At 41.2% G+C, this 10,224-nt stretch overlaps 1 non-coding gene across 1 annotated transcript; it reads right to left on the bottom strand.

The window, feature by feature from the left end:
- Positions 1 to 123: 123 nt before the first annotated feature.
- On the bottom strand, positions 124 to 205 carry TRNAS-CGA (transfer RNA serine (anticodon CGA)). The gene has a single exon. It is a non-coding gene; the product is annotated as a tRNA-Ser (tRNA).
- Between the last annotated feature and the right edge of the window lie 10,019 nt (positions 206 to 10,224).

Here is a 10,224-nt window from a genome sequence, read left to right as displayed (position 1 = left end):
TGCAATTTTGCAATGATTGCGTCAACAAAATATTATCGCAGCATACAAAAATATTCCCTCAAATCTCAAACGAATGGGGCAGTTGACAACAAATGTCCCCACAAAGAAAAAAAAGGAAAAATTCGTCGACAGCAGGATTCGAACCTGCGCAGGCAAAGCCCAACAGATTTCGAGTCTGTCTCCTTAACCACTCGGACATATCGACTGCTCTGACAAAAGTTTTATAAGTATGTAAATGTTAGAAACTATGTACCCTGTCATTGCATTGTGTAGTGGCACTTCAATGAAAAGCTCTAATTTTGCCGTGAGCAAGGCAAACAAAAGCTCGAACTATTCATTGCATAAAATGAATTTCACCCTTCAATCTACACTGTGCCACAAGTCTACATTACGCTCGGCTAGAATTTTCTTAATTAATCGCACCCATCACCTCAACTTGATGTTGCCATACTCCTAGACATTGTTCCTCGTCCTATTACTGTCATGGCTATGCGTACCTTGATTTGTGTCATCCGCGTACCATGAGGCAATGACATATTAGAGCAGCAATTGTGGGGTTCGATTGTATAGTTGGTAAAGGAAATGGTTGTTTTCCGTCGGCTGGTTCCAGGTTACCTGACCTGTTACTTTTGGTTAAATCCATGGGTCTAAAGATGTGATGCCAGTAAGTTGTCATGTAGAGAATAAGTTTGTGATGCGGTGTTAGAGCATCTCCAGCCCAACCCTCAAAAGTGCTTAACTCCTTAGAATATTCCCTTTTGATGAGTTAAGCCGCACCTAGCTCAACCCTCGGCCGGTTTAACTCCTAAAAAAAAGGTGATTTGTCGTCGGTACTTTAAATTTGAGCGGTCAAAGCAACTTCTCAGGAAAATACCCTCTTGTGCGGCGCCTCCATATCGCTTGACGCCCTCCATCCCGGTGTTGTCTACGCCGATTTCCTTCCTCCTAGCAGCCATCGTGCACACTCGCGGACCTCTCGGGCCAAGTTAGATTAGCTCCGCTACGACACCGCTACCAGAATCGGTCCATATCTTTGCGGCCGTGCTCTCGAGGATGAAAAGGCCACCGCCAAGCTTTGTTTCGTCCAAATCGGAACCGACGGACCATGATATGGTGTACAACACCTGTGGATGAGCTAGGCGGCGCCGGAATCGCAACCACGCTGGGAAATTCCAAAAAATCAGAGATCAGTTGGGACGAGCTTGGTCGGCGACGGGCGAGCATGGCTTGGAGGAGAGTCCTCTTCCTCTGAGCCCGCAGGCCATCCCCAGCACCCCATCATCCACCCACAACCTCGTTGTCGCCTCAACGCCACCGGCGGTGGCTGTCACCTTTTCCGCTTGCAAAAGTGTTCGATGAATGGCCTAGGTGCATTTTCTTGGCCTTTTCATTTCATTTTACTGTTTTTGCAATCAAATTTTAATATCGAATATTCCATAGTGTAGACGAATAGGTTATGGAAAATATTCTTTGATGAATCTTGAGAAGACGATTATGATTTTGAAATAGCCATCGACATAATCGTTCACGAGGACTTCTGGCGACCAAGACTAGGATCATAGTTCGCCCGTTTGTGCATCATTCGGTATAGAACAGTAGGTCATGACAAGCTTACGAAGGATTACTTTGCACCCAATTCAACCTATTATGAGAAGTATTTTCACCAATTTTTTTGGATGTACCGAATTCTCTTACTCACCATTGCAAAAGTTGTTGAGGAGCATCTTCAATGGTTTAAACTGAGGATGAGAGCATCGGAAGAGATAAGTGCAAGCCCACTGATGAAGTGTGTCACGGTTGTTCGAGTGCTTGCCTATGGGTGTTCGGACAACGACATTGATGACAATGTCCACACTGGCGAAGAATCAATCCTAGAGGGTGTCGGGAAAGGTTCAATTGAGGTTTTACATGGATGCCCTGAATGGGCCAACCCATAATCACGCGGGTACACCAATTATTGTTCAAATTTTCAAAAAAATCATTTTCAAAAAATATTATAAATACATATATTCCAAAAAAACTTAATGTACTTAAGTATTCAAAAAATATTCACCACAAATTAGAAAAATGTTGACAACAGTGTAAAAATGTTGTTAGTGTAATGTTAAAAATGTATTCAAAAAATGTTCATAACATTTTAAAAACGTTCACACGTTTCAGAAAAATATACTTGACATTTTAAAATGCAAAAAGAAGTTCCTGTAACTCAAAAATAATGTATGTTACATTTTAACATGTTTTTCTAAACCATGTTTTTGACATTTAAAAAATGTCTATACAATATTAAGAAATGTGTGAATAGTTTGAAAATATATTTCAATGTGTGTTTGAAAAATGTTTAACACATATACGAAAAAATGCTTAGAAACATGTACTTGAAAAGGTGTTAATCATGTATTTGAAAATTATTAAATGTGTGTAAAAATATTTTATATGTATACCAAAAATGTACAATGTGTATGAAAAAAATAGACATCAAAACATATATTTGAAAAATGTTAAACATGTATTAAAAAAATGAGTGCACTTCTATTTGGGGAATAACTTGAGGTCAAAGTCTGGTGCAAATCTCACACAAAGCTGTTAAATTGTGCTACTCCATGCATTTCGCCAGAAGCCAACAGATTCAAAATATATTTATAAACCCCAATACTTTTCTTCGAACATGAAACACAGAACAAAAGTTATAAGGTTCCGCATTACAGCAACACTGCTAGAGCAGCAAAAGGTGTAACCTAAGCATTGGTGGCACGCAGGCCAACATAACATCCAGATATATGTTACTTGGGAGAACATGGGCTCTCTCAGAGCTGAGCGACTTTCGGCCGTCGGATCGTTTACTTGATGCGTTTTGAACCGTCAGATCGAGCTCCCGGATCACCTGCGCCGTCGGATCGACCCGGAGCTACTGCTACAATGAACAGTTACTCCCGTTTCGTGCCACCGCGCGTAATTCCAGCGCCCCCACAAGGGCATTTTCGTCATTTCGCGTCATGTGGTATAAAAGGGGGCCGCTCATGTGGCGAGGAAACCTAGCCGCCGTCTCTCCTCCCGCACAGCCGCACTCGCGCCGCCCCCTTCCTCTTCCTCAGTCGAGCCGCTCCCTCTCTCCCCCCCAAACCCCGCCGCCGACGCCCCTCAGACCGCGCCGCCGCGGGGTCGTCGCTCCTCCCCCACTCGCGCCGCACCGTCTCCTCTTCCTCCCGCCTTGCCTCTCTCCCTCCCTCCAAACCCTAGAGCCGCCCGCGCCTCCCTGCTCCGCCGCTGTCCAGGTCCAGCCACACGCCGCCATCATCTCCGTCGCCCAGCCGGCCGCCGCTGCACCGCACGCCCGTGCCGTCTTCCGGGGCCACGACGCGCAACCGACCGGGACGGGGCCGCGGGCAAGGGAGGGAGGCCTCGCCCCCCTCGATCTGGACGGGGCCGCGGCCTGCCTACACCACCGCCAGCCTGCCGCCGCGGCGCGCCTTGCCAGCCGACGCCTCCGCTGCCCCACCGTCCAGGTCCAGCCCCACTCCCCCGTCACTCCTCCTACGTCCTCTGCAGGTGCTCCCCCATCACCCCCCTTCTCCTCCATGGTCTACTGCAGGTTCTCTCCTCTCTCTGACCGCTGCTCCATCCATCATCTTGGAACTGCAGGAGAAGAATTTGTTATGTTGGGCTCGGACTATGTTGATCGCCATCTTGGCCAGCAAGAGGATGCTCACCTGCTTCGTCTTCCTCACCAGTCGGCTCTTATTAACCAATGATGATGTATCTTCAAGGTAGATTGATTCTTCTTCTGGTGTTAATTTTCTGTTGTGTTTGTTACATATGCGTGTGACTGCTAAAACACAAAGAGATAGATTTGATATATGCTTATGTTATGTCCCTTCTCACTGCAATGAAATTAACATAATGTTCCCTTAAAATATTTTTGTACCGGGGTTTCAGTTTGTAAAACACAAATGAAATTATAGGTTTGTAAAAATGCAGTCTGTGAGATAGTACTTCCTTTCATTTATTACCATGCTTTGATTTTTTCTGTGGTTGGATTATAAAGGGGACGTGTAGTAAATTTGAATTGCACACCTACGAGTTGATTCTTCTAGGGATTTATTTTTCTAAACAAGCTTTCGGTTGCACTTCACAAATATGTTGCTAGCTGAGGTTTAGAATTTATTTGGCAGAAACTGTTTTAGGATTACTACTGTAGTATCTCTGTGAGGAACTTCTGTTAATATTCGATAAGTGCCAACAAATGCCCAAGTATTGTGGGTTTAATTTCCTGGCAAGGAACTTTATGCTTGCAAAACCTAGCTACTTTCATTCATTCAGCCACTTTTACCTTCATTGACAATTTTACTTCGCGTCAGTTAAATCTTGACATACTTTAACACTAATCTGAAGGAACAAATTCGAAGTAATTAATAATAGAAGGGGAAGGAAACTTGCTTCTCTGAGTTTTTATTATAGTTTAAAAGGGCAAATTGTCGACATTCTAAATGTTAGGAAAGGAACCTACAGAGTCCTTGTGTAAGTATGTGATTCAGATTAATGCGCTGAAAGTATTTAACTTGCTTACTAATAATCCACACTCGAATGTATTAATACTCACATAGAAGTAGACATGCCATGGTTAGCAGCAAATGTATATGTCAATTTATGATCTTTTTCACATGATAATAACACTATCAGCATGCTAATTATATGTTGTGGAATTTAGAGTTATCTCCATGTGACTGCGTGACTATTGTCACTTTTTCCCGGTAGGCCATGGTTAAAAGGCAATACAAAATATTCGCTACTTTTACTGATATTTTGGGACCACATCTAAAAGTATCCCTAAACATTATCTTGTTTTACAGTAATGAAAATAACTTCTTAAGGCACTCAGTCACAAGTTATGATTATACCAACCTATAATTTTTACTCATTCTGTAATATGACCATGTGAACACCCACTTTATATGAAGCCACAAAGACTATGAAGTTGTGTTCCATTATAGATCTATATGATTAGTTTTAGATAGTTGTATTAATGAACACAGTCGTATTTTTCAATTAGCCCTCCTAGCTAAAACCACCAACAATTAAATCAATGTGATGCTTCTACTGTTTTTTCAGGACTCGCAGTTAAACAAGAGGAATTAGATGCTGGTATTGATGTATTACTTGGTGCACATGCATCACTTCTTTTACCTCAGTAGTAGAAAAACAGAGGCAAACACAAGCTCTTACTTATTTTGTACACTTTTCCTATTTTTAGTACAGTTTTTCCAAGAAGGAAGTAACTTTTCCTCACACAGGCACATGAATTTCCACAATCGTGTAATCCAGACTTGCTAATGGTTTGTATTTTTCCATTTTGTGGCAGATGACTGTATAATTTTACCATGTAATTTCTTCTTCTCTTTTATCAATGGAGGAGGTAGTGAGAAAGATCCAATTATTTTGAAACTCCTCCACTTCTGCAAAAGTTTGGTGATGTTTCCAAGGGGGCCGATCAATGGATCTACTCACCTGAGGTATATCTCACAATCTTAATGTGAAGTTTAATGTGTTTTATAGCTATCCAAAATATGTCGATGAACTGGTTCTTATTATCTTACCCAAATAGCTTGAGCTCGAGCTAAGACGTATTTGTTCTTGCTTACTTTTCTGTTGTTGATATTCAGGCCTAACCTCACCAAACTTTGCTACATCTTACATTGCGAGAAATAGCAAAATAAGTATTGTATTAAACATTGGTAATGTTTGAATTTTACAAAAATCTATAGGCACTACATTATGGAACGGAGGGAGTATCATCTAACTGATGCTCTTTTCATTATTTGATGAATGAAAGCGATAATAAACAACGCCTTGCTATTGAACTTTGAACTATATGCTCCTTCCACTTAAGTTCCCTTATTTCTGTTATGATATTCTATTAGGTGGATGAAAAATACAATTTCGATGTTGAAAGAGAATATGCTATATAACTTTATTGATTGTAATCACAGTATGCTATATAACTTTGATGTTGCCTAATAATCTCTCATGAGATCTGCTTTTGCACCTGTAGTTGTAGCATTTTTGGTTGCCCTGATTTATAAGCTTGTGTGCTTGCTTCCTTGGTTGCCTTTCTGTTTGTATGATTTTGTTTGTGATGTCATGGTGCTCATCAAGGTCGACGGTGGAGCCGTGTTCTGAAGTTGGAGCGTGCCCTTTCGTTGGTGCCATCGTTCTCTCCTCCACGACTGTCGTCGTCACGAGCCCAAGTATCTTTGCTGGGTATCGATGGATTGGTGGACCTAATAGGTCTGTCGTACATCTCCTCTGCTTTTTTTATATGGTCAGCTAGGGTTTGTACATCTACATTTTTACTATCATATATGTTACCTGTGGTATTGCCGTTCACCTGACAATCATTGACATGTTCTGTGCTTCGTGGTGTTACTAAAATCTTTAGGATGCCCTCAATGGTCAGCATGGTTAGCTTCAGATACATATTATAGAAAGTCTCGGTACCCTGATAACTTTGCCCTTTTATGCTATTTTTGTTAAGTGGTGGTGGTAAAGAACTGGGATTATCTTTGCCCTGTGCGACCAGCTAAAGGCAGCAAGTTTAGAAACTGTTCCTCTGTAATGATAATATTCTTAGATTATTTCAGTCTTATTGGTTTGGAGTGTGCCACTTCTATGTTTTTTTTAATTTGAAGCCACTTCAGTAAATTAAACAATGACATCTCCAATGCATATGCTACTTCTTTACTTCAAACTATAGCATGTGTTTTTAGTTTCACCGATTTTGCATTATGAGAGTCACTCACTCACCAATTCTGCTTGATCCCTTCCTCCTTGGCGCTCGGCAGGAGGAGCTCAGGCTGCCACCACACAAATGGATACGTGGTGTTTCAAGTTATGGCCAATTAGTCTTGGTTTGGGAAAATAATAAGTACTGATTATGATTAATGACGCGTGATAAAGTTTGGTACAAGTGTGTCCCTTTCTTCGTATGTATATTTCAAAGTGGTACAATGCAGCATGCCATCATTTATTTATTTTATCATCCTTTAGGAAGGAATAATTGCCTGCATTCAGTTTTTTTATCATCCTTTAGGTGGGAAGAATTGTCTGGTTTCAAGGTTCCCTATATGCACGACAAGAAAATGTTTATGGAGCTAACTTCTATGTTGTCAAATGCAGAGTGACAGCTACAAAATCATAGTTATATGTACATCCACCAGCCTTTTATGGAGCTAACTTCTATTTTCTCATGCAAGTCATCCTATCTTTGCAAGCCTACTGATATAATACACTCAAGATAGGGCACCGCATGTTTAAGTTGTCACTCCTATAAGCTTATAGGAAGCAAACATTTTCATTATCTTCGGCACTTATATTGTCATTAACTTATGCAGCGGAGTATTAAAATCAGAACGGGGCAATAAATTTCTCTACTATGACAAAGTGAAGAGAAAATATATGCACCGAATTACTAATGGAGTGGTTTCGATGGGAACTGAAACCTTTCACTTTCAAAGTTGGACATTGATATGAACCGTGAGTATTTAATAGAGAAATTCATTTCACATGAAGCAAAAGAAAGGCATGCAGTACCTTACATTGACAGTGATTATTAGCCCATTGTGGTGCTTCAAATCTGATGTAATTTGGAGAATCTTAGCTCTGATATGTACATGAATCTTCTTTTATTTTGTCGCGCAACTTAGTGTTCTGATATGGGACTATTTGTTTTGTGTATCTCTTACAAATAATGATATGGACTATAGGTAAAAGAATTCCTATTTTAATTATATTATGTTATAGATGATGCATGGTTCCTGAATCTTTTTGGTTTGTACTGAACTTGATGCAAACCAGATGTCTTATCTGGCACTGCCAATCTGGCTTTTTGGAACAAATTTTGTCATGTGCTTGCAAAATTAATTATCCTATTGACCAAGTATCCTCATCTTACCATGTTTTTAGTATATCTCTACTGTTTGTGATCTATACTAATCTCATTAGTCCTAAAAGAGTGTTGTAATTTTCGTTGGGTGTACAAGATTTATACACGAGTGTTGTAATTTTCTTTGGATGTACAAACAAGATTTATACACACCGGGTCACGACGCTTGGACGGGCAACGCACGCCAAGGCGTGCTTCCGATCTAGTTGATAATCATGCGTGAGAGAAGTTCAGTAGGCAATCTTCAGCAGCTGCCGGGTCACAACAGTTGAATCTTCAGCAGGTACCAGATCATTGGCAAAAAAACACATATTTGATCTGTGGACGAAAACAATTCAAAATTTGAACTGCTTAAAAAAAAATTCACGCTGCTGACCCTTTCGAGTGACGGCCGACGGCCAGGCGCCGCACCCTACTGTGCAGCGCCCTTGCCTTAGGCGTCGCACTCCCGGCCAGCGTGGCAGCCCGGGGCCAGATGCGGCCCCACAGCCAGTAGTGCAGCGCCTAACCGCTGGGCGCCACACAGTGTAATGTGCAGCGCCTATCGCTTGGGCGCTGCACTCTGACTTAAGCCGCATCCGGCTAGCCCTCCCAGGCAGTTCTTCCCTCTCTCCAGGGAGTTGTTCTCTGGAACAGAGAGCAGCGGCGGCGCCCCCTTCGGATCCCCCCACCCCTCTCAGATCTAAAGATTTAAGCCATGGATTCGATCTCCAATCCCTCCTACTAGGTAAACTCCTCCATTCCTTTTTTTCCTCCGTAAATCTGTTGTCATTTTAGAGATTTGTCCAAGATTGGGTGGAACCCTTGATTTGCTTGGTTTGGATCTTTATTTGTCCAAGATTGGGTGTTGTGATGGAGGATGTGTAGTCATAGTGGTACTATATGATTCTTGTTAGTGAAACCTAGATTGTTTATTTTTTTAGATATATATGAGATGCCTAGTCTTGTAGATAATTATGAGATGTTGAGTTTTGTAGCTATATATGAGATGTTGAGTTTTTTTAGATATATATATATATATATATATATATATATATATATATATATATATATATATATATCTTAGATGTTGATTTTATTTGAAATATGAGATGTTGAGTTTATTTGAACACATATGACATACGAGATATATATGAGAACTTACAATCATTTATTCATTGTGTGAGAAGGAGATGTTGAGATTCTTATCGATGAATACATATGACATGTTTAGATGAACACATATGAGATGTTTAGTGTATACCGATATTTGAGATGAACTCATATATGTTTATTGTTTAAACTTTGTAAGGATGGTTTGGCTTCTCGACGATGCATATGACACACAACACCGGGCCTACATGATGCGCGAGAAGGGGCTGGTAATAATGATTAATCTAAATATTTAGCAAATTTGCCTTTAGTTGAAATTGACGTGCCCTAAGATTTGTCATTACTTGTTTTTTGCAGAAGCTTGAACCTCTGAAGATTCGATATCACGGGGTCTCTGGTCCTGCCATGACATACGATGAGCGGTACACACCGTACATCCAGCAGGCAGGACTCCTCCCGTGGATTCAGTTGGTCAGCCGGTCCACACCGAACCTCAACGCTCCACTGGTGTCCGCTCTTGCTGATCGGTGGAGGCCAGAGATGCACAGTTTCCATCTTCGGACTGGGGAGATGACCGTGACGCTCGAGGATGTCTCCTTAATCACCGGTCTTGCTATCAACGGGAGGCCCCTCTGTATGAGCACCGATTTTGATGGGTGGTGCCAACAGATGACTGCTCTTATCGATATGGCTCCTACCGAGGCTGAGGCTGATGTAGAGGAGGGAGGGGAGAAGAAGAAGAAGGAAAGGAAAGCAGCCGGAGCTGCTTTCACGTGGATTCAAAGGAACTTTGTGAAGGAAATATGCCCTAGAGGCAATAATAAAGTTGTTACTTATATTTCCTTATATCATGATAAATGTTTATTATTCATGCTAGAATTGTATTAACCGGAAACTTAGTACATGTGTGAATACATAGACAAAACATAGTGTCCCTAGTATGCCTCTACTTGACTAGCTCGTTAATCAAAGATGGTTAAGTTTCCTAAACCATAGACATGTGTTGTCATTTGATGAATGGGATCACATCATTAGAGAATGATGTGATGGACAAGACCCATCTGCTAGCTTAGCATAATGATCGTTTAGTTTTATTGCTATTGCTTTCTTCATGACTTATACATATTCCTCTGACTATGAGATTATGCAACTCCCGAATACCGGAGGAACACTTTGTGTGCTATCAAACGTCACAA

Source organism: Triticum aestivum, chromosome 1D (genome assembly GCF_018294505.1).
Source record: "Triticum aestivum cultivar Chinese Spring chromosome 1D, IWGSC CS RefSeq v2.1, whole genome shotgun sequence".
NCBI lineage: Eukaryota > Viridiplantae > Streptophyta > Magnoliopsida > Poales > Poaceae > Triticum > Triticum aestivum.
This window is presented reverse-complemented; position numbering and strand designations above follow the sequence as displayed.